This window comes from Mixophyes fleayi, chromosome 9 (assembly GCF_038048845.1).
Source record: "Mixophyes fleayi isolate aMixFle1 chromosome 9, aMixFle1.hap1, whole genome shotgun sequence".
Lineage (NCBI taxonomy): Eukaryota > Metazoa > Chordata > Amphibia > Anura > Limnodynastidae > Mixophyes > Mixophyes fleayi.
Genome location: NC_134410.1, coordinates 41,477,431 through 41,502,935, shown reverse-complemented (window position 1 = coordinate 41,502,935; position 25,505 = coordinate 41,477,431).

The following is a 25,505-nucleotide window of genomic DNA, read 5'->3' as shown; positions in this document are numbered from 1 at the left end:
GTATTTATATTATGAGGCATATATACATACATATGGTATGGCATCAATTGAACATACATAAAAAAATCAGACAAACCTAGGTATATAGACCTGGACTAGTCTAGCTACTGGGAGGCAAATGGTAGTGGGTATAAATGCTGCATTGATCCAGATATAACACAGTCACTGATATTTTAATAAAATAATGTTCATAGCATACAAGTCCAGTAGATGGGAATTGGTTTTCTTTAAGTCTCTGCTAGTGCAATATAAATATTCAGATCACTGTCCACATATATCACATGGTTATTGCTGCGATGCTTTCAAATTTAACTTTGTTTACTTGCAGTTTCGATGTATATAGAGATGGTGGCCGGGTACCCAGTGTGCTGAAATCAGAGGATGTTTCTCGTGGTCCGTGCTTGTTACTGTTGGAGAGGAAGGTGCCTGCGTTCCACTGTGGAACGCATCTGTCCCTTCCTGTTCTCGCGTATGTCCAAAAGATGAATTGTATGCAAGTCGGGAGTCAGCTGTTTTCTTAGCTCCTCCCTAACAAAGGAGGGGGCGTGGCTATAATGTGGCGGGGCCTACCGGTGGATAGTCCTGCTGCCCTGCAGGCCAGTCCGAACCTGATTATATATCATCCTTTCTGTTGACAGATTTCTTTGTGGATAAGATTTTAATATATTGGTGAGTATGGCAAACGCTTCATTTGCTACAAAAACAAAATTTAATCCATATTTTGATTCACTTCGTGTTGGCAAAATAAGTTCATTATTTTTAAGTTTGGCATGGAAAAAAGTCTGGTCCAATACCCCGCCATCTGACATCTTTCAATTTTTTCCAATGTTCACAAGAAGAAAATCATAGTTGGCATCCACCATGGCCACCAAATAATGCTGAAGAATACTTTATAATTGTAGTAATGGGATCCATTTGTTAAAAATTACATAACTCTCACATGTTTGCCATCTATAGCACCGCCACAGTTTGGGAAAATTCAAAGAGTTTCAAAATTTTCTGCAGTAACTTGCCATTGCTCAACCTTTCCAGGAGACTGAAAGAGAAAGATTGTTGAAATGTTAAATTGGTACATGCATGTATTGTTATACTAACTAGTTTACATTCTGTTTTCATTACACAGCCTGCTCCCTTATCTGAGGTATGATTCTGTGATGTGGCATAGCTCCCTTATCTGAGGTATGATTCTGTGATGTGGCATAGCAACACAGGACCACATGCCAGCTGACAGCAGACAGCCAGGAGATTACAAATGTAACCACACAACCACAAGGAGATCAGAGTGACAGGAAAAAAAAACCCAAAAAAACGTTATCAAGAGCAAAGTGATGCGCTTACACGAAAGATGATAAGAGTATGCAACCCAATTGATGTAAAAAAAAAAACAGACAAATTTGATCTGGTAGGAGCAATTCTTGCAATGAAAATGAGAAATGCAATAAGAAAAAAGTGAACAGAGATGGAACGTTTGGAGTATGACATGATTTATAGGTCAACAAGGAGGGATCTGTCACCAGACACTGTATTAACACAATCCCCCCCTCACACAGGAGCAAGAAGATTTCAGGCTGGCACAATCATATGCATTTCGGCCACTACCACTCCAAATATATCATCCCATCACGGGATTCCAATCTGTTACCCCCCCCCAACATACAGGGCTTCTCCACCTATGGATAGCACAAGTACACTACAGAATACAGGGAGTCCATCCCCACTGGAAAACAGTGAACATTTGCATTATGAACAGCTGTGAGCCCTGTTTTTTTATTTATATATATTTTTATTTGTTCATTATTTAAGTTATTTGATTTTCTTTCCCATCTTCAGCTCAACTCTGGTCTGCACACCAATGATGGGTCTCATACCCCTCTAAACCCAAAGCAATATTTGCCCTCATTTCTCATAAATATTTGTTTGGTTTTCCTATCTTCAACCTATCTCTGCCCATCTCTAATGAGCAGATATGAGTTCCATATCCAGACAGCATATAGGCCAAATCATATCCATACCAACAGTGTTTTGGAATATGTATAGGCCAAATCTTAACCATATCTACAGTTTTTTGTACTGTTTATTGTGTTTGTGTGTGTGGGGTTTTTAAAATGTAATTTAGTATGTTTAGTTTAAATTTTAATTAAAAAAAAACAGATTAGTTCTTTTACCAAACTTCATATAATGTCTACGCAGAACTTGAACGATAGCCTTACAGGTCTCAGGTATAATCAAACCTAAAGCTTTAGGTGAAATTGCCGTGCTGTATTTAAGATCAGCCAGTGTCCTTCCTGTGGCCAAAAATCTCAGGGTAACAACCAGTCTCTACTCTGCAGATATGGGTCTCTTTAAATGGATGTCCTCCTTCTGGATGAGGGGGTTGACTAGTAGGAGCAGTTCCTGGAATGTGGGATTATTCATTCTCAGGAAATTTTTGAAGTCATCAGGCTTGTTGTCCCGTATCTCCTGTAGAAGGGGCATATGAGAAAAAGTCTCTGGAACCTCTAGAACCACTCTTTGGTCCAACATGTAAGATTCTTTCTCCTTCTTTCCCTCTGGATCTGTGCTTGCAGTGTTCTTGCTATAGCGTGTAGCAAAAGACCACTAGCTTGCTGTTGATCAATTGTGGCCATGGTTAAAATAAATCATAAAATAAATCATAGTAAATGTGCAGTTGCGAATGAATGTACACTATACACAAATATGTGATATAGAATGAATAGCAATGAAATATTTTCTTTTTACGGAATCTGAGTTTGTGGAAGTTCTTTGCCGGTGATGTTCAGCCCTTTATTTAAATTTATTTGCTATGTATTCGTTTCAGTGTGTACAGAATCACAATCCTTTGAGATGACATTATGACTGACAAAAATCTCTAAAAAATCTCTGGTTAGTCATGCAAAAATAGTTTAAAACGTGTATAGTGTGTATGCATGAATTGACCGACTGGCAGAATTTCGGTCGTAAGTACAATCGTTGTAGATTACATATTGGTTAGAAAATTCTGTAGTGTGTACCCATCCTTACTCCAGCCAACACTACATAAGGGACTCACACTTTTTCCCCACAACAGCAGCAAAATGGCTATTGGGCTTGATGCTCAAATGTTAATTATCTACTGGAGTCCTAAACTTAAAATACAAATTGTCTTAAAAAAAAAAAAAAAAATCAGAACTAATACTGTCAACCTCATAAATACAATTGCATGTATTTCAGAGCTTAGCATAACTAATTTGATAATGTATTTTCTGGCAAAATCAATCTGTCTTTAGCTGGTGAGACATTCTATGATCCTGCCACTAAGCCAGAGAGCCATACGATGGGCTCACAGTTTGGCCACATAAAGTAGGTGGCCAAATTGGACTAGATCTGTCCGAGCAGTAGGATCACTTTTGGACATCACTGGGACCTGTCAGTGTGATGGAACACCTTTTTATTGCTAGATTGAGTTATATTTAGTGGCCCATTAAAAACCTCATTCTGCACTGTTTTTTTTCAAAGTAAAGGGCCAACTTGTCAAGACCAACAGCAACAGGCAAAATGAAAGACACCCACCCCAAAAAACTATTACCCTCAGAACAAAGATGTCCTTAGTATATTAAAGTAAATACAGCTCCAACTGAGAGCATGAATAGATGTGATGAAAATGTGTTGGTATTTCCAGTTAAACTTTTGTAGTAGCAATTAAAGACAGATGTGAATTTTACAGTGTTAGGACTTTGATTGACAGTAAAATCACATACACTATATGTAAAATGGATGTGATACTGTGGGGCATATTCAATTGTCCTGTTTCCGCGGTGCGTTAAAACTATTACCGTTATTACGGTAATAGTTGGCTGGATTTCAGCTCGCGGCTCAGGGAGCTGCGAGCTGAAATCCAGCGAGAAAACTACCGTAATAGCGTTTTTTCCGCGCACTATTACTGTAATAGCGGTAATAGTGCGCGGACCGCGAGATTTCCGGCGTTTCCGCCGACGATTGAATATGCCCCTGTATCTCTTTTTGTAGAAAAAAAGACAAATTCCCTAAAATAATCAAATTATTTTATTTGTAGTTTAACGGCCAGATTGCAGACAGTATATAATGCTCTCCTGGTATATATGTATTTATTTATTTATTTATTTATTTATTCTTAATTAGTTTCTGCAATGGAGAGAAGTTGTCAGTAATGGCTTTTATCCTATTTAAATTGTACTTTTTATGACAATGTGAGTGAAAAAAAGAGAGTCCTATGTGATTTACAGTAGAAAAACCATGTAACAATGGTGCATTAAAAATCCAATGTGTTTCTTTGGTTTTACCCGCCTTTTTAAATCATCAAAAATATATTAATGCATTACAATTAGTTGTCATTAAGTCAGAGCATTACTTTATTTGTGTTTTATACTTGTTAGAATTACAATACTCAAGAGAGTTCTTTTGTGTTTGGTTTAGCTGTCAGAGATGTCTTAAATCCTGTTGCTATAGTTACAGAAAAAAATACAGTAACAAGTTGGCAAAGCTGATTCTGTTTATATATTCCAATTCATTTTGCAGATCAGTTTAATAACCCATTTTAATAATTCGCCGGAACAAACAAAACCCCAACAAGATTTGGCAATAAAACAGTATTTCCATATTCACAAGTCTCTCAAATGATTGTTTAAATTGTTATCATATCATGTTTATCTTAGTTTAACTGCGGAACAATTTAGCCCTCTTTATGCAAATGCTTCACATTTTTATCCTCCTATTCTTCTCTCCTGCACACAGTGGTGTTAAATCCAACAAATGATGTGCCGAGTATTTAAACTGCAAAAGTAAATAAAAAAAAGCTGTCTGGCAATTTAGAATTTTAATGGGATCTTTCATATTAAATCCCAAAACACAGATTAAAGTTATATTAATTTATATTTCCACATGTGTTCTTCTTATTGACATCTGTAAATAAAAACAGGCAGTGAGTTTGTGGAAATGAAGATTTGGGATTAGTAGTCTCGCTCACATTTTTTAAATTGTTGACATATGATCATGTCCGTCTGTCCTGCATGACATTGAGACTGACAGGCTGGATATTTTTTCTCTATCTATGAGTGTTACTTTGCTTTAAGAAACTTAAGAGGTTTTCCGACATTTATATATACATCACAAGTAATCCTGTACACTGATAGTTTTATGGTCTGCTAAAATTTAGCCCATGTTACATAAACTTTGGACATCCAGAGCAACATCACAATGGGATAACTTGTTTTATTATCATTTTTGTGACTGATGAGAAAGAGGAGGTGGATTTACGTCATAGCTCCACTGTAGGATATGGTTTAATATTGTACAATATATAAAAGGAGGTAACTTGTCATTAACTTGTCAAATGAAGACTCTATTCTTGATATTTGGAAGAAAAGAACACTGATGTCAGATAAAAGAAAAAATGACTAAAGTTCCTCGTCAATCCTGCTCTGTTTAATTTATTGTTTTATTCTCGTTATAGACCTGTAGTCAGTTCAAGTGTGTTGAAAGTAAAACATATTGTGCCTGATTCATTAAGGAAAGTAAGGCAAAAAAGGATTCAGTTTTCTCCTAGACAAAACCATGTTACAATGCAAGGGGTGCAAATTAGTTTATTATTTTGCATATATGTTAAATACTGCCTGTTCTTTTCATGAAGCACACAAATACTTCACAGCTTTATTTGTAACTGAAATTTAAAGTTGATCTAAGATATTACCTATCCCAACTATAAATCTGTCCCCATGTTTTAAATTTGCATCCCCCTCCAATGCAGAATGGTTTTGCCAAGGTGAAAAGTTACTCATTTTTGTTGCTTTACTTTGCTTAATGGAAAAAATATTCCCTCAAAGAAACAGAAAAGGGAATCGAAAGAGGCCGTGACTACAACATACAGAAACCAGCTGATGAGATAGTGATAGGGATCACTGTGAATAATCCTGAAAGACCGGCATGTGAGAGTTGTGTAAAGGGTAAACAAACCATTTGCCCATTTTTAAAATCAGCAACTAAAGCTTAAGTATCATTAACCCTAGTACATACAGACATGTATGGTCCAATAGAAGTAAAATCTGTTAGTGGCTACAAGTATTTATTGACACTTATGGATAAAACCACAAGGATGACACATGTGTACTTCATTAAAGCTAAAAGTGAAATTAAAAATACTCTGACAGGTCTAGAATTAAAGTCTTAAGGTCCAACAATGGCGGTGAACATAACAACAAGATCTTGGCTGAATTCTTAAAAAATATGGCATATCAACAAATACAGCAAAGATATGTAACACTGGAAGTACAAGCATGGAAAGTGTGTCCGAACCTGAAAGTGTGATTACAGATATCCAATCAGAAAGCAGAGGTTATGTGAGAAGTAACAGAGGTCTTCCTCCTAGAAAATATTGTGAGGAATTCGACAATAAAGCCTTCTGTGAACCACAGAGTATCCAGGAAGCAAATTAAAATAAACTATTAGGCATAAGAATTAACAACATTTGGAAACAGGGACTGTTACAATAGTTCAACAGGCCTACGTACAAAATATGGTATGTCTGATGCAAAACCAGTGAATACTCCTATAGTCAAAAGCTTAAAAATGACACAAGAATCGTCACCAACAAGCAGCGAAAAGATAAAGGAGATGAAACAGGTTCCCTATCAAGGCGTTGTTGAAAGCTTTATGTATGCTAATGTTGGAACTCACCTTGACACAACACATGCAGTAAACCATGTAAGTCAATTTATCATCAATCCTGGGAGACTACACTGGATTGCAATTAAAACAATCCTGAGATACCTGAAACGCACAAGCCATTTGAAGTTGAAATTTGCAAAATTTTAAAGTCCAACTTTAGAGACTTTTTATAATGCTGATTGGGGATCAGATGAGGATGACCGTCTTCCATATATGGGATATCTATTTGTACTAGAAGGCGCAGCCGTTAGCTGGGCAAGTAGAGGTGGAATACATGGCATTAACAAAAACTGCAAAGGCCGAAAGAGACTTTATTCAAGTTAGGTCTTGTTCGTCAATATGAGACATTCAACATCAGTGTGAGTAACATAGCAGCCGAGAATAATGTCCATTTCTATTCTACCTTCTACAATCCTTTGGATTCAGCTTGTATCTCACAACCAGTCCTCTTAGGACTAAGCAACTTAGCCAGTCGTAGTTTGTCTCTCACTGGTCTGATAGCTACCCCAGACAAGTGTTTTTTTCCTGGGAGCTGCCAGCACCTTGACACCTCCTTGACCATTGAGTTAAATCCTGAGAAGGCCTTTGACAGAATGGGCTGTATGCAGTGCACATTAGTCTACATGGGTTTTGAAGGACAATTTCTGACTGGTATTCTAGCCATAACCCATTCTCCACAATCTCTGTCAATGGCTTCTCAACCTCTCAATTTCAAGCTTTTAACAACACTCGCCAAGGTTTCTCTCTATCCTTCCTTATTTTCAACTTTGTCATAAAGCCTCTTACGGCTAAAATAAGAGCCCGCTAACTCTCCCCATGGTTTCCCTTCCTAAACTTCTTTGAACATATAATACCCTCTCAGGCTACAAAATTAATTGAGGTAAAACTGAAGACACTTGAACAAAACCAGTTCTGTTAAAATATTGCTTTGAAGAAGTTTGAATTTTAATGTCAATCCTTTATACTAAATACATAGGAATATCCATTTCTAAAACTCACGATCAGTTTTTCAAGGCCTTCTGCTTTGTGATTGAGACCAAAACACTATAGCTAATTGAACAAAATAAATTGTTTCTCTTTTACACTATTTTAAACTAGTTATTTTATGAATTATTTTCTTGTTTTAATTCTGTATGTTCATGTATGGACAACTTAATTGTAAATATAGCGGAGAATTATGGGGAAATAGTGTAAACTAAAACGTTTCAAGTATAGTTTTTATATTAATAAATAGAGAAACACTAATCTTGTTATTTTTCAGGGTAAGAAATGAATAAGGGATTCTAACTGGGAAAGAGTGGAGAATTAAGTAAGGATTGTATTGTTTATTTTAGAAATATCCTAATAATAGTATTATGTGATATGCAGTTAAAATGAGTTTGTATCATCCCTGAATTAAACATAATCTGTTGAATATTCATGCATTGCGGTGGATTATGTTATGACTGAGCAAGCTGCAAATCCATAATGATATGTTTGTGCACATTTCTTATTCAGAATGCATGCAGATAACCTGTGGCTTGCGGTTGAGTGCAAAAGGGAAGACTATATTGGGACTTAGAGTTCCATAACAGCTGGAGAGCCGCAACATGCCTGAGAATACTAAATTGGGTGCTGATATGAGTGATATCTTATCCAAGTTACCTCCAGCAGTCATTTGGCTCCTTTCATTTTTTCAGAGCAGGCGTGGCCTGATCCCCTCTGGTCAACCAGGGATGGAATCGCAAGTCCTGGCTGAGCAAATGCTCATTGTCTTCTTCTGGTCTTCAAGTTACTTCAAGCTGGGACCAGCATTTCACAGGCCAGTCTAAAACAGAAGCTTCAGCATGTTTTTCAGACATGTGTAGGAGTTCTGATTCCTGATTGGCCAGAAGTCAGAGCCGACTGGGAGCAATCAACTCTTTCTGCTTCTGCTCCCACCATACTTGTAGACAAGCAATAAAAATAAAACATAAATGATCATCAGTGTGCTGTCATGCCGCCCCTGCATTCCAATCTTTCCACAAATCGAGGACTATACAGTTGTTATAACACATGCTCTGGGGTCTCTAAGACATGCAAAGTATATGTGTAAATGGTTGGTTTGCACTAGTATGTGCATCTGCAGTACTCTTAAAGTACATCTATTACACTTGAATAAACAGCATAATTATATATACACATATAACACACATAAAAAAGACTGAATGTGAGCTCAAGATGATAAAATCAAACACAAGTGTAAGTTGTGATAACAACGCTGTTCCAATAACTTTGAAAAATGATAAAACTCAAAAACTCATTTGATTTTGTAATCTCCAAGATCACTAATGAGAGTTCAATGAAAATGATGACATGAAGAGACTCTTAGGAAAAGTCATGGCGTGCTGATGTAAATAGATAAAATAAAATCTTTTAATATTATCCAAAGGTGCACCTTTTGTGATGAGTGATCCAAAATACTTAAATAGGATATAATAATAATAAAAAGGATATAATAGGATATAATAAGGAAAAAAATACAGCAACACTGTATAAAGTCCAGCTCATAATCTTTGTGGGCTGGACTTTACACAAAGTGTTGCTGTATATTTCATTTGAAGAAATTACAGTGTAGGTAATGAAACGTGTCAGCATAAAAATTTACATGCTTTTCCACTAAATTGGAAGTTAATTTTATTTTTTATTCATTTTAATGACTGACCGGGACCCTTAGAAAAAATCACTTTGCAGAAAACTTGCAAGGAAATTCTTATTACGGAATTTCAGACATCAATTGCGTGAAGTGGCCCAAATATATTTTGTATTGTGCACATATTTGAAGGAAACAGAACATCTCATTATCTGACTGGAACAGTATCTATGACTTGCTGCCGCAAGCGGCCGGACGGATTAACCGCATGTCTGATAATGCAAGTTCTTCATTAATGTATCTGACTGGAATATTATATCCTAATTAAGTATTTTGGATCAATCATCACAAAAAGTGCACATTTTTATAATATTAAAAGACTTTATTTTATTTATTTACATCAGCACACCACAACTTTCCCTAAGTGTCTCTATATGTCATTTTCTTAGTTGAACTCTCACTAGTGATCTTGGAGATTACAAAATCAAATGAGTTCTTGAGTTTTATCATTTTTGAAAGTTATTGGAACAGCGTTGTTATCACAACTTACTCTTGTGTTTGTTTTTATCATCTTGAGCTCACATTCAGTCATTTTTTTTATAGGTGTGTTATACGTGTATTTTTAAGATACTCTTTCATCTATTTAGATGCGATACTGTTTATATATAAATAAATTTTATCTAATATACATTTCAGCATTGTGTTTGGCATGATTATATTTTGACCAGTTGCAGCCCTGTAATTTTTTTCCTTTGTCTATTGCTTGCCCTATTTAGTGTGGTCTTACACACCCCTTATCACAGCTGTGCTACTGATTAATTTGAAAAATGTATATTTTATCACTATACTTTTATATATTTATTTTATGATTCCATTAGACTTACGGTTCGCCAATTAGATATTTTTCTTTGCTGAGGATCATTACATCAGGCTGTAAGGATCTGTTTGGCTTTCCTCTGTGTATTAGGATCTTAATGCATAGGAATACAATACACATTTCATAAGTAAGGTGATAAAATCAGGCAAATATATTTCCCTTGTCTGGCTTGTGAATACACTCTGATCCATTATCTAGTATGCCTAGAAATGTATCTAACAGCACAATATTCCAGTCTCTCATTATTAGTCTATAACATGTGGGCAAATAATAGTGTCATAGCAGGGCAGAATAATTACAATCTATAGAAATGGTTACAGCATAATGTAACATTGGCAATTCTTTACATTGTGCTTTAAGCATAACACTTGGCTGGCTAGATTTGGATCAGACGGGAAAGACCATCACACCTAGATCTCCTGTGGTTTAGGTAAACATAGATAGCATCTGTTAAACATTAGTCTGGTCTACATGACCTGATAATCTAATTATTGATGTATGGTTTCTACAGATCTAGAATACCCATAGACTTACTCATTTCGCATATTAAAACAATATAAAACTCTAGGTCTAACATGAATACCTCACATACAGTGTAATGCTGTGTACACACTACAGAATTTTCCACCAATTTTTTATGCTGATCGATTTTGCATGTGATCGATGGTCCGATCGCTCGGTCCATGGACTGCATACACACTAGCCTTCTTTTAGACGATAAAGGGAAGAGCGGCTGTCCTGTTAGCGACTTTTTACAGCCATGTTGTCGTGAGCAATAATTTTAATTTTGTACACACTGAAGCATCATATGCGGGGCATGTAATGATATAACAAAGACAGTAGCATAAAGGGGCAGAGCTTTAACACCCAAAGCCACATAAAAAGAGAAGACAACACTGTCTCTTCTTTCTTTCCTATAAAATAGAAGTTTATTACCATACATAAAATTTAGAAAAAACATTTGACTGGTAAAGTGCAATGCAATAATTATTCCCTAATAATAAAATGCCTTCATATGAAATAGAATGCTCCATTCTCTGCGGGCATCATCACTGATTGGTTCACAGCAGAAACGAACGCTCATGTCTGAGTGTATAAAATGACAAGAGCCTGTCTGTCGCCGAGGAGCGTGAGAAGATGGCGAGTGGGGAGAAGGTGTCAGTGGGGGTTGCGGGTGAGGAAAAGGTGTCAGTGGGGGTGGCGGGTAAGGAGAAGGTGTCAGTGGGAGTTGTAGCTATGGAGACAGGGACGGAGACTGAGTCAGAGATGGTGCTGGAAGGGCCAAAAAATGTTGAAAAAATTAAGGTGGGGGATGGAGATGCTCAAGAAGAGTAAAGAGCAAATCCAATGAGCCCAAGATAAGTGGAGATGATGGTAAAAGTACTGGACCAGTACAAATACCACATTAGAAAAGGTCAGTAGCACCTGTAGTGTACCTGTTTGAAGGACTTTATTTCATTCTAGTTTCACACGAAGCAATGTAAACGCCTAATTTGTAACATAGATTTTTTTTTGTCAGAACGAAGAATTAACGGTGAGAAGGTCTGTTTAGATACCACTGATACCACTAATGTAACACCTGTTATCAAACAAGAAAAAAGTTATGTTGAATCCCAAGATATGAAAGAAGTTATACATAAAGGTATTTCAGTGAAAATGTATAGACAACTAAATGCTTTGGTCACATACCTGTATCGTTATAATAAGCAAAATGGCGCCTGTCATCCAGAATATATGGTGGTTAAGCCCGCTATTATTGCGATTGCGCCACAAGGACCAAAACATAAACTGATCTCGAGCAATGTGCAAGGTGAGCAAATGAGAGTATTTCTGGCATTGGATATAAATTACAGATATAGAAGTTTAATGGTAAACATTTTTTATTTCCTTGTTTCGCAGGTAAAGAAATCAAAGGGGATATAAACCCAAGCGACATCAAGAAAAAAATTAAAAACCTTGAGAAAAATTTTGTTGAGATGTGTATGCTGTTTGGAACTGTTCTACCACAAACCAGTAGCACCTTTAAAGTGTAATACTATTTTTTTTCACTTGTCATATTCTGCAATAAACTTTTTTGTCCTTTTTGTTCCTGCAATAAAACTGTTGCATGAATACTGTGTGGTTTATTCTGGGTATTTTGCAAATATTAGTTAATAAATGTTAATATGACTTTATAAGTTTAATAGTTTATAAAGGTATAACTTTATAACGGGTAAATGTGAATAGATTCCCAACATAGATGCAAACGGTAATAACACACGTGCTTTATACAAGTGTAATGGTCTGCAGCCAGACAGGTGCAATTCACATCTATACAAAACACAAGTCTGTGATGTGCGGATACTGTACCACGTGGGACTGGTACAGGCATCACAAATTTACATACACACACCCCCCAGGTCGAGAAAGTATCGGAGGATTGTCGTGGATCGGTCGGAAGTTTATACACTCTACACAACGGAAAGGAGATTGGAGCGAAAATATGGAACAGTACGACCAACCAAATGAGGCAACAATCGTCCATTTGGGCAGACTTTCGACCATCTTGTCACTACACACACTGACCCAATTTTCAAACGAGCGGTCGTATGTCGGCTGATTAAGCCGATTATTGGACAAAAACCCTGTAGTGTGTACTCAGCTTAACAGATAACATAACACAATCACATTTATTATGTATTATATTAAGGATCCTTTCAAACACAGATTGGAGGTGAGCAGAGACATACTAGAGGGAATGAAAACACCCGTACTGAATGCAGATAGTAATAATGTGTGCTAGGGCAGGCACGCTTTGGGGACATGGGGATAAAAAGTACATATTCAACTGGTTTTGTAACAAGCAGTTCAATAATACACATGTTCTGCTTTAGTGCCACCTGCCCAAAGTATCTTTATACTCAATATAAGTTCACTTTACACAGTTTAGATGTAACTGTTTGGATCTGACACATTATGATGAACAAGCCAGTGACTTGAAAGATTCCTTGAAAAAGACTATGAGGAAGGGATAATTGAATTCACTTATTCACATCTTAGGGTTTGTCTCCTGATGACTTTTCTTAAAGAGATTCTGTCTTTCAATTCTCCTGACCTCGAAAACACATTAATCCTGCCTTTTATCACCAAATACAGTAGAGATCACAAAAAGGTGGAACATATTATCAGAAAGCACTTAAACATCCTATTAGGTGATAATGAACTAAAGAAAATACTTCCTCTAAGACCAAAGTTTGTCTATAAAATAGCTGGCAACTTGGAGACCAAACTAGTTCAAAGTACCATCCCACCTGACAAAACAGCAAAAAAGGATGGCACCTGGCTAAATGAGAAAACAAGGTTTTTTTTACTGCATTAGGAGTATAGCGTGCAGAACCAGCCAGACCAGGGACACAAAACCAGTGACTAATTTCACGTCCAAGGTTACTGGGGAAAGCTACAGGATAAGGAACAGACTTACATGTATTACATCAGGTGTAATGTACCTTTTGCAATGTCCCTGCGGTTACCAATACATAGGGAGGACAATTTGAAAACTATTCATAAGAATTGCAGAGCATCAAAGAAACATCAAAAATCAACTCAAAATGCATAGTGTCCTGGATCATTTTCTAAAACACCATGGGCTTGATCCCTCCAAACTACAATTTGTAGGTGTCTGTAAGGTTAAAAATACTTGGCGGGGGGCTGACTATGTTAGACTCATATCTCAGGCAGAGATTAAATGGATATACAGTCTCAAGATCCTTTCACCAAATGGTTTAAATATAGAGTTTGATATTCATACTTTTTTGTATTTCAGCCATTTTGGGTCTGCATCCTAGGCTCTGCAAAATGTTCATGTCATTTATGATCACAGCATAAACAAACTCCAGTCTGTTTATTAGTTTACTGTGTTTGTCCCCAATTGTAAAGCGCAATGGAACATGTTGGCGCTATATAAATAAATGATGATGATGATTGCTTAGTATCTGTGCATTATGAATTAATGAATTTACATGTTTCAAATATCTATATACATTAACATACATCAGAATGTCATAATAACTCTGGATATAATAATAATTTATTTCTGAACATGTATCATTACCTGTATTAAACCTTAACATCAATTTCTATGCTGCTTGTCCAGCAGAAAGAATAAGGACCACCCATCATGGCTCCCCTGACTGCCAATTATTTAGTAGAACAGTCACGGGACACTTATACCAATTAGCTATCTTTAAGTAACGGAGCGGATAAAACCTATATTCTATTTACATCCAACGTTGCCTGATGGAGCCTGTAAGTAATCTGCTTTCTCCGGCTGTAACCTGCGCAGTAAGAGGGCGGAGTCTTGCAAAGCCGCGTAGAGACCCAGAGCACATTTTTGCCTAAGCACACAGCCATTAATAAAGCATGGTACCAAAACATCCTCCAAAAGCAACTTCCCCCAACCATTCAAGAACAGTTTGGTGATGAACAATGCCTTTTCCAGTATGATGGAGCACCTTGCCATAAGGCAAGAGTGATAACTATGTGGCTCAGGGATCAAATCATCAAAATTTTGGGTTCATGGCCAGGAAACTCCCCAGATCTTAATCCCATTGAGAACTTGTGGTCAATCCTCAAGAGGCGGGTGGACAAACACAAATCCACAAATTCTGACAAACTCCAAGCATTAATGAGGCAAGAATGGGCAGCCATCAGTCAATATATGCCCAGAAGTTGATTGACAGCATGCCAGGAAGAATTGTAGAGGTCTTCAAAAAGAATGGTCAACACTGCAAATATTGCCTCTTTGCATAGACTTAATGTAATTGTCAATAAAAGTCTTTGACACTTATGAAATGCTTGTGATTTTACTTCAGTATACCATAGCAACATCTGACAAAAAGGTCTAAAAACACTAAAGCAAATAACCAATACTTGTGTCATTCTCCAAACTTTTGGCCCTGACTGCATGTTGGGGTGCTGAGTGTTAGAACCTTACCTTACTAGAGAGAGTCTTTATAAGTGTTATAGATCCAGACAGAAAACAGACTGTATATTTTTTTCATTCGTAAACACTGCAACCTTGAACATAAAACTGACTGCGGTTGTTTTCACCATATCTGTTCCTGTGTTACTGGTGCTGCTGTGTATGACTGATACTGCTGTGTACCCATCAACCACAGGAGATGACGTGATTCAGACAATTACACCAGTTCAACTAGGGAATGGCAAAATGGTTAAAATTGTCTGGCCTCAAAGGGGCAAAAATCTATTCATTAAAAGATTGAAGGAATATAAATTGTGACAAGTCTTTATGTATCCTTCTTTGACTCCCTTAAAATCAGATTAAATAATTATATTGAATCCATTATCAATTATCCTGTAATATACATGATAGGCAACTGCATATTTTCTTTATGATGTTCTATATTACTATGCATTTGAATTTAATTTACCTCATTTTGTACTTAATAACAGTTAACTTATTAAGATGATGAGGTATTTTAAACATTTATGTTGTGCAATATTTTTTAGTCATGTTTTATTTACCAATCTTGTCACATTTTGGTAATGATGCAATTAAATATTTTCATGTACCTATAAAAGTTAAGTTTAAGTTGGTTCTTACCTATTAAACTTGCAAATTAAATAAATTCTAGTCAACGTGTAATGAGCTAGACTGCAGTGTTTGTGATGCCTTGAGTTGATGACAGATTAATCAAGATGTAAAATTAAGGAAATACGTGCCTCTAAGCTGAGATGAAGATATAAAGCAGAGCAAAAATCTTGTCTTTTGATACTTGTGTTTAATTATGCAAACTTTACAGAACATACTTAGATTTTAAAGATTCCAAATGAAAAATCTCTGTCTCAAAATTAATGAGGTTTTAAAATAAAACAAATTTAATTGAAGACAACAAAAAAAATTCTTAAAAATATATACTGTTCCATGTGACTTTGGATGTGCTGATTAGTCATTCCTGCAGCAGATTATTCTGGTTTAGCCCTCAATGGATTTTTATAATTATATATTCAATGCCTTTGGGTGTATGGAATTAATGCACACAATGGGGTATATTTACTAAACTGCGGGTTTGAAAAAGTGGAGATGTTGCCTATAGCAACCAATCAGATTGTACTTATCATTTATTTAGTACATTCTACAAATGACAGATAGAATATGATTGGTTGCTATAGGCAATGTATCCCCTTTTTCAAACCCGCAGTTTAGTAAATATACCTCATTGACTTTATATTTCAGCGGCAGGAAAATAAATAGGTGGCTATAGTAGTTTAATGAATTTAATGCTAGTATTCCACTTCATTTCCACTATTAACACACAAGGGACTAGTCCTTTGCCTTCCTGAAGATAAATTGAGAATCACTTGCACTTGGCATTGAAAGTTGTAACAAAGATGGAGATTAGATTTCTGTATAGTGTTGGATTTCGGTATAACCTTTACACTTTTGCCCATTGTGCCTTTGAGGTGTTTTCCACCTTACCACATGCAGACTGCTAGTCAGTAGAGATGTCACCCATGAGAGGAGAAAAGGTGTGCACCCTGATATGGATGGACCATCCAGGTGCACTGGCGCAAAAAGGAATATTGCAATGTATATCAAGAGACTCATAGGGGTATATTTACTAAACTGGAAGTACAACCAACTCTATGGGCTAGATTTATTAAAATGCGGGTTTGAAAAAGTAGAGATGTTTCAAATTCTAGCTGTAATTTTGTAGAAGGCAACATCTCCACTTTTTCAAACCCGCATTTTAATAAATTTAGCCCATAGAGTTGGTTGTACTTCCATTTGTGGGGTTTAAATATATGAATTTTAACACATGCTACTAAAAGGCCCATATAGAGATTTGAGATTATCTTAAACATTGCACCTGGAGAGACATCATTATCATCATCATCACCATTTATTTATATAGCGCCACTAATTCCGCAGCACTGTACAGAGAACTCACTCACATCAGTCCCTGTCCCATTGGGGCTTACAGTCTAAACTCACTAACACACACAGAGTAGGGTCAATTTGTTAGCAGCCAATTAATCTTCCAGTATGTTTTTGGAGTGTGGGAGGAAACTGGAGCACCCAGAGGAACCACACAAAAACGGGGAGAACATACAAACTACTCATAGATAAGGCCATGGTCGGGAATTGAACTAATGACCCCAGTGCTGTAAGGCAGAAGTGCTAACCACTGAGCCACCGTGCTGCCCCAGACATGTAAAGGTAAGAGTAGCAAGCAGATGGAGATGCAACCTAAAAAGAATTAGACACATGCTCAAATACTTTTCTTAGGTGGTGTATACATTGTTGGGGCTGGAGGACTTTATAAATAACACTGTCAAAACACTGTTCTCTCTTATGTATATAACAATGTATTACATTATATTGTTTATAAACAAGGTAATGCAACTTTCACATTTATAACTAACACTGTCAAGCCACATCTGTATACTATGGTCTGAGTCATTAAGGAAAGTAAGGCAAGAAAAAGGAGTAAATGTTCTCCGGGACAAACCATGTTTCAATGGAAGGGGTGCAAATGAATTTATTATTTTGCACACAAGATAAATACTGGCAGTTTTTTCATCTAGCACACAAATACTTGATAGCTTTATTTTTACACTGAAATTTAAAGTTGAACTAGGACATGCCCTACCCCAACTATAAATCTGTGCCTACATTTTAACTTTACCTCCCCCTCAAATGCAACATGGTTTTGCCCAAATTCAAAGTTACTCCTTTTATAGGCTTTGCTCTCCTTAATGACTCAGGCCCTATAAGTGTAAGCATATGCATTTATATGCCTGATGTATATCTGATATAGAAATACTGCTGTATTTCGATTTGGACTTATCTTTAGATACCTGCGACTCAGGACACACATAAATTTATAACTTTAGAAACATCATTTTATGAGTCAGTTTGAGGTGCTTCAAACTTTGCATGAATCTGAATGTGCTTCCTGAATGACCTACCTCATATATCTCCTTTATATTATTCTTTATATGAGAAACATCTTTTTTTCCACCATAGAAAGTAATTAATTCAGAAAGTTTATTTGGCTAGTTTCCTAGAATTAGGACTTCAGATACACCCAAAGAATCCGAAAAATATCCATAATGTATTGCTCTTGATACACACTCATCATCATTGTCTTTAGTGACAGCCAGAGACAGTCACATAACCATCATATCACTAGTGACAGCCAGAACACGGCACATAACCATCACATCACTAGTGACTGCCAAATCACTGCACATAACAATCACACCACTAGTGAGAGTCAGAGCACTGCACATAACCATCACATCACTAGTGACAGCCAGAGCACTGCACATAACCATCACATTACTAGTGACAGCCAGATCACTGTACATAACCATTACATCACTAGTGACAGCCAGATCACTGAATATAACCATCACATCACTAGCGACAGCCAGAGCACTGTACATAACCATCACATCACTAGCGACAGCCAAAGCACTGCACATAACCATCACATCACTAGTGACAGCCAGAGCACTGCACATAACCACCAAACCACTGGTGACAGCCAGAGCACTGTACATAACCATCACACCACTAGTGACAGCCAGAGCACTGCACATAACCATCACACCACTAGTGACAGCCAGAGCACTGCACATAACCATCACACTACTAGTGACAGACAGAGCACTGCACACAACCACCACACTACTAGTGACAGCGAGAGCACTGCACATAACCATCACACTACTAGTGACAGACAGAGCACTGCACATAACCACCACACTACTAGTGACAGCGAGAGCACTGCACATAACCATCACACTACTAGTGACAGCCAGAGCACTGCACATAACAATCACACCACTAGTGACAGCCAGAGCACTGCACATAACCATCACATCACTAGCGACAGCCAGAGCACTGCACATAATTACCACACCACTAGTGACAGCCAGAGCACTGCACATAACCATCACACCACTAGTGACAGCCAGAGCACTGCACATAACCATCACACTACTTGTGACAGCCAGAGCACTGCACATAACCATCACACCACTAGTGACAGCCAGAGCACTGCACATAACCACCACACTACTAGTGACAGCCAAAGCACTGCACATAACCATCACACCACTGGTGACAGCCAGAGCATTGCACATAACCATCACACCACTAGTGACAGCCAGATCACTGTACATAACCAACACATCACTAGTGACAGCCAGAGTACTGCACATAACCACCACACTACTAGTGACAGCCAGAGCACTACACATAACCACCAAACTACTAGTGACAGCCAGAGCACTTCACATAACCATCACACTACTAGTGACAGCCAGATCACTGTACATAACCATCACATCACTAGCGACAGCCAGAGCACTGCACATAATTACCAGACCACTAGTGACAGCCAGAGCACTGCACATAACCATCACACCACTAGTGACAGCCAGAGCACTGCACATAACCATCACACTACTAGTGACAGCCAGAGCACTGCACATAACCATCACACCACTAGTGGCAGCCAGAGCACTTCACATAACCATCACACCACTAGTGACAGCCAGAGCACTTCACATAACCATCACACTACTAGTGACAGCCAGATCACTGTACATAACCATCACACCACTAGTGGCAGCCAGAGCACTGCACATAACCACCACACTACTAGTGACAGCCAGAGCACTGCACATAACCATCACACCACTAGTGACAGCCAGAGCACTGCACATAACCACCACACTATAGTGACAGCCAGAGCACTGCACATAACCATCACACCGCTAGTAACAGCCAGAGCACTGCACATAACCATCACACCACTAGTTACAGCCAGAGCACTGTACATAACCATCACACTACTAGTGACAGCCAGAGCACTGTACATAACCATCACACCACTGGTGACAGCCAGAGCATTGCACATAACCATCACACCACTAGTGACAGCCAGATCACTGTACATAACCACCACATCACTAGTGACAGTCAGAGCACTGCACATAACCATCACACCACTAGTGACAGCCAGAGCACTGTACATAACCATCACACTACTAGTGACAGCCAGAGCACTGCACATAACCATCACACCGCTAGTAACAGCCAGAGCACTGCACATAACCATCACACCACTAGTTACAGCCAGAGCACTGTACATAACCATCACACTACTAGTGACAGCCAGAGCACTGTACATAACCATCACACCACTGGTGACAGCCAGAGCATTGCACATAACCATCACACCACTAGTGGCAGCCAGAGCACTGCACATAACCACCACACTACTAGTGACAGCCAGAGCACTGCACATAACCATCACACCACTGGTGACAGCCAGAGCATTGCACATAACCATCACACCACTAGTGACAGCCAGATCACTGTACATAACCACCACATCACTAGTGACAGTCAGAGCACTGCACATAACCATCACACCACTAGTGACAGCCAGAGCACTGTACATAACCATCACACTACTAGTGACAGCCAGAACACTGCACATAACCATCACACCACTAGTGACAGCCAGAGCACTGCACATAACCATCACACCACTAGTGACAGCCAGAGCACTGCACATAACCACCACACTACTAGTGACAGCCAGAGCACTGCACATAACCATCACACCGCTAGTAACAGCCAGAGCACTGCACATAACCATCACACCACTAGTTACAGCCAGAGCACTGTACATAACCATCACACTACTAGTGACAGTCAGAGCACTGCACATAACCATCACACCACTAGTGATAGCCAGAGCACTGCACATAACCATCACACCACTAGTGACAGCCAGAGCACTGCACATAACCATCACATCGCTAGTGACAGCCAGAGCACTGCACATAACCATCACACTACTAGGGACAGCCAGATCACTGTACATAACCACCACATCACTAGTGACAGTCAGAGCACTGCACATAACCATCACATCACTAGTGACAGCCAGAGCATTGAAAATGCTGTAATTTATACAGACTTAGCCAGCATTGCACCAAAATAACATTTCAGGCTAACTCAGATAATTAATAATGAAATAATGTGCTTGCTGCACTTCTAGGTGTAATTAGAGTATGATGATGTAAGATAACTCATCTCTTTCATAAAGGGAATACACAAATGATGCAGATATTGTGGCCGACTAATTGGGACCAGGTGTTTGTGTTTTTCTTTGTGTTTTAAGCCAGAAAAGCTGTGTAATATGTAGTTCATATATGTTCTTCATTAAAAAGATTTTGGTACCTAACCTTAGACCCAGTCAGCACCAAAAAATAGCATGGGCAAAGAAAACACATTTATGGAACTTGATTATAATCCTAATGTTAAATTTAGAATAATACCATTATTTATAAAGTATTTTGTAACCCTTGTACATAACTATTATAGTATATATGTTAGTGATCCACCTCCTTAATTCATCTTTCCTCTGCCATAGCTAGATCTTGTGTGTGGGCACAATATTTCTTAGGTGTATGAACACGTGTTTTAACTTGGTTAGGACAATAAAAGTCACAATAAGTTGGGCACCAGACCACCTCCATCACAAAAAAACCTCTTTATTTGCATGACTCTTCACTCTAGCTCAGCCATGTCCAACCTGCGGCCCTCCAGGTGTTGTGAAACTACAAGTCCCAGCATGCCCTTCCAGCTATCAACTGGTTGTCTATTGGCAAAGCATGCTGGGACTTGTAGTTTCACAACACCTGGAGGGCCGCAGGTTGGACAGGCCTGCTCTAGCTTCATACTTGGATGCAGACACTAGTACAGTAACTATATACAGCTCCATTCTCACTTCTGCACAGATATTAAGAGATTGCTATGGATATACTGTTATCACATCTAATGCCGGAGGGGGTGTTACAACTATATAGTACCATACTGTATAGACAACTACTTACAAAATTACAAGGAACATGCAACACAAAATAGGACTAACAAATGCAATAGGAAAAAACACTATTATTAAAGCCTTGCCCTGACGAGCTTACAGTCTAAATGGTTGATGACAGTGTGTATGTAAGTGTCTGTATTTAAAAGTTTAAGCCTGATGTTGAATAGGCTCTTTTACACAGTAGCAGAGAGACACACACTTGTTTTCCATTCCTTGGATCTGCTCTCTGGAAAATTAATCTACGCCTAGCTTTGCAGGTTTGTGGCTCCACTTGGAAATGAGTTTTATGGAAAAAGTAAAATAGTCAATTGAAAGTCCGAAAAGTGAGATGATCTGAACTGTCTTTATTACTTCTGTTATTGTTGTGTCATTCAGTGCTTTTATTATAGTGGTAGAAGTGAGCTTTTATGTGCACTTTTCTGCAAAAGTGCAAAATGTGTTCCATTGAAAGTACAGAACAAGATGAGTAATTTCTAGATATGGGCAGGGTTGGTTCCCCGAGAACTAAACCCAGCCGAACTTTGCCTATCCGAGTCGGCTCGGTACTCTCCCGCCGGTTCGGAATCAAAATCACGGCAAAACGTCATCATGACGTAGTCGGATCTCAGAGCTCGGTTCTCGTGATATTTGAAAAGCATAAATACCCGCCTACACAGCAATCCATCACCATATGACAGAGGGAGAGAGCAGGGTTAGGTCACAGGCTGTATTAGAGCAGGGACAGAGCAATAATTGTATACCTTATTCTTTCTATTATTATTTCAATTCCAATCTATTCAATTCTATTATTATTACTACCAATTCTATTACCAATTCTTATAGCAGGAAGAGAGGAGGATAGAGGAGGCTTTTTTTTTCAATATTTTGCACTACAAGTGCTTTGGGGTATCCCATATTCCCCAGTGTGAAACACTAATTTTTCTGGCTGTCAAAAGTCATATTTAGCAGCAGTAATTATACAATATTTTGCACTACAAGTGCATTGGGGTGTTCCCTATTCCCCAGTGTAATACAAGAAATTTTCTGGCTGCCAGAAGTCATATTTAGCAGTATCTATCTATACAATATTTTGCACTACAAGTGCTTTGGGGTATCCCATATTCCCCAGTGTGAAACACAAATTTTTCTGGCTGTCAAAAGTCATATTTATCAGCAGTATCTATACATTTTTTTGCACTACAAGTGCTTTGGGGTGTCCCATATTCCCCAGTGTGAAACAATAATTTTTCTGGCTGTCAAAAATCATATTTAGCAGCAGTATTTCTACAATTTTTTGCACTACAAGTGCTTTGGGGTGTCCCATATTCCCCAGTGTGAAACAATATTTTTTCTGGCTGTCAAAAGTCATATTTAGCAGCATTATTTCTACCATTTTTTTGCATTACAAGTGCTTTGGGGTGTCCCATATTCCCCAGTGTGAAACAATAATTTTTCTGGCTGCCAAAAATCCTATTTATCAGCAGTATCTATAAAACATTTTGCACTACAAGTACTTTGGGCTCATTAAAATGGATTCAAAGCAGTCCACATATGAGCAGAATCAGCAAGCAGGTGCTGGCACCAGTCCTTATTTTAGTGTTCCCAGTACGTTATCTGGTAAAGCCTATGTAAAAGTACATAGTCTTTTTAAATCAGGGAAAAAAACACACACCAATTTTTTTTTACCGTGCTGAAGCGAAAAAGAAGTGTAACTGAGGAAAAGTTAAGTGCCGATAAAAAAAAAATTCCAACATGCCATTCTACACACGCAGTTGCAAAGAAAGAATGAGGCCTTCGCCTTTCTCTATTAGTGGCAGATCAAAAAATGTTACTGAGTCTTCTTCTTGTACGGTCACTCGTGACCAAGCAAGACCAAGTAATTTGGAGTCTAAAAGTGGTTCACAACTACTGTTACGCATGAAAGCCGAGCTGCAAGAAAACAATAAGGCTTTAGAGGATAATGTATGCTCAGAATCAGAAATGACACCAATCCCTGTGGAGAATCCATCCACCAGTGGTATGTCTAATCGTGAGCATTCTGTTAGTGTACCCATAAAGAAGAGCCCTTTTAGCAGTTCTGCTGATGTGTGCCTTAACAGCCCGAGTGTAGCCGATGATACACCAATTGAGGATGCCACTTTTGAATTAGTAGAGTATGAAAGGAAGATTTGTGTAGGCGACGAGGGGGCTAATGATTATGTTGAGGATGATGATGCAGACAGATACCAAATTGCCTTTCTCAATTTCTATTTATATTCTACAGTCTATAACGGCTGAATAGTTTTCTATTTGACTCCTAGTGGAGCGGGGGTCTGATGCAGACAGATACCAAACTGTCTTTGTCTATTTCTTTTAATATTCTAATTATACAGTCTATGCAGGCTGCTTTTTTTCTAATTAACTACAAGTGGAGGTGGGGGGTCATAGACAGCCACCAAACTACCTTGGTCCATTTATTCTTTATATTGTTCAGTCTATGCAGGCTGCTTTTTTTCTATTTAACTACAAGTGGAGGGGGTGGAAGTCATAGACAGCCACCAAACTACCTTGGTCCATTTATTCTTTATATTGTTCAGTCTATGCAGGCTGCTTTTTTTCTATTTAACTACAAGTGGAGGGGGGTGGAAGTCATAGACAGCCACCAAACTACCTTGGTCCATTTATTCTTTATATTGTTCAGTCTATGCAGGTTGCTTTTTTTCTATTTAACTACAAGTGGAGGGTATAATAGACACCCAAAGATGATAGCTACATTGCCAATAGTCAAAGATGGAGAGGGAAAACAACCAGGTTTGTCTGTATAATTTGCAGGCAAGTGTTAGAATTAAGGACAACCTACCAGGGATTAAACTGTTTTTTCATAATTTATTAGTTTTAGAATTACCTCAGTTATCCAAGAAACTGGTGGAGCACTAAATTAGTTTATTTTAGACAAAAAAATATTATTTTTTTCAAAAATAGCAAAACAAAACCAAACAAAACCAAAACCAAAACACGGGGGATCAAGTCTTTTTTAAGACTGATTTAAATAATCTTGTTCCACAAAAATAAAATCTTGTTTTTGCAAGTGGGGCAAATGTAGGCACAGTCATGTGCTTAATCCACATTCGTCAAGGAATGCTCCCAATCCATCCAACTCCTCTCATATGAAGGTACAACATTTTTCATCTTCACAGATGCTGCCCTCCTGATACAAAAAAAATGTGGTTGCCCATAGAAATGGGTGCCTTTGCGCAATAGCTGGCATCATAAAACAGCATATGCTTTGTGCCTTAGCACTTTCATAAATGAGACTTATTATTTACATTTGTTTAAATATTGCTGCATATGAGAAACATTATGCATCTTCACTTGTATTAATGTAGAAATATTCAAACCAGAAACATTGCATCTAGCTCACATATGTTCTCTTGGCATTATCTATGTACATGATTTTTTTGTATAT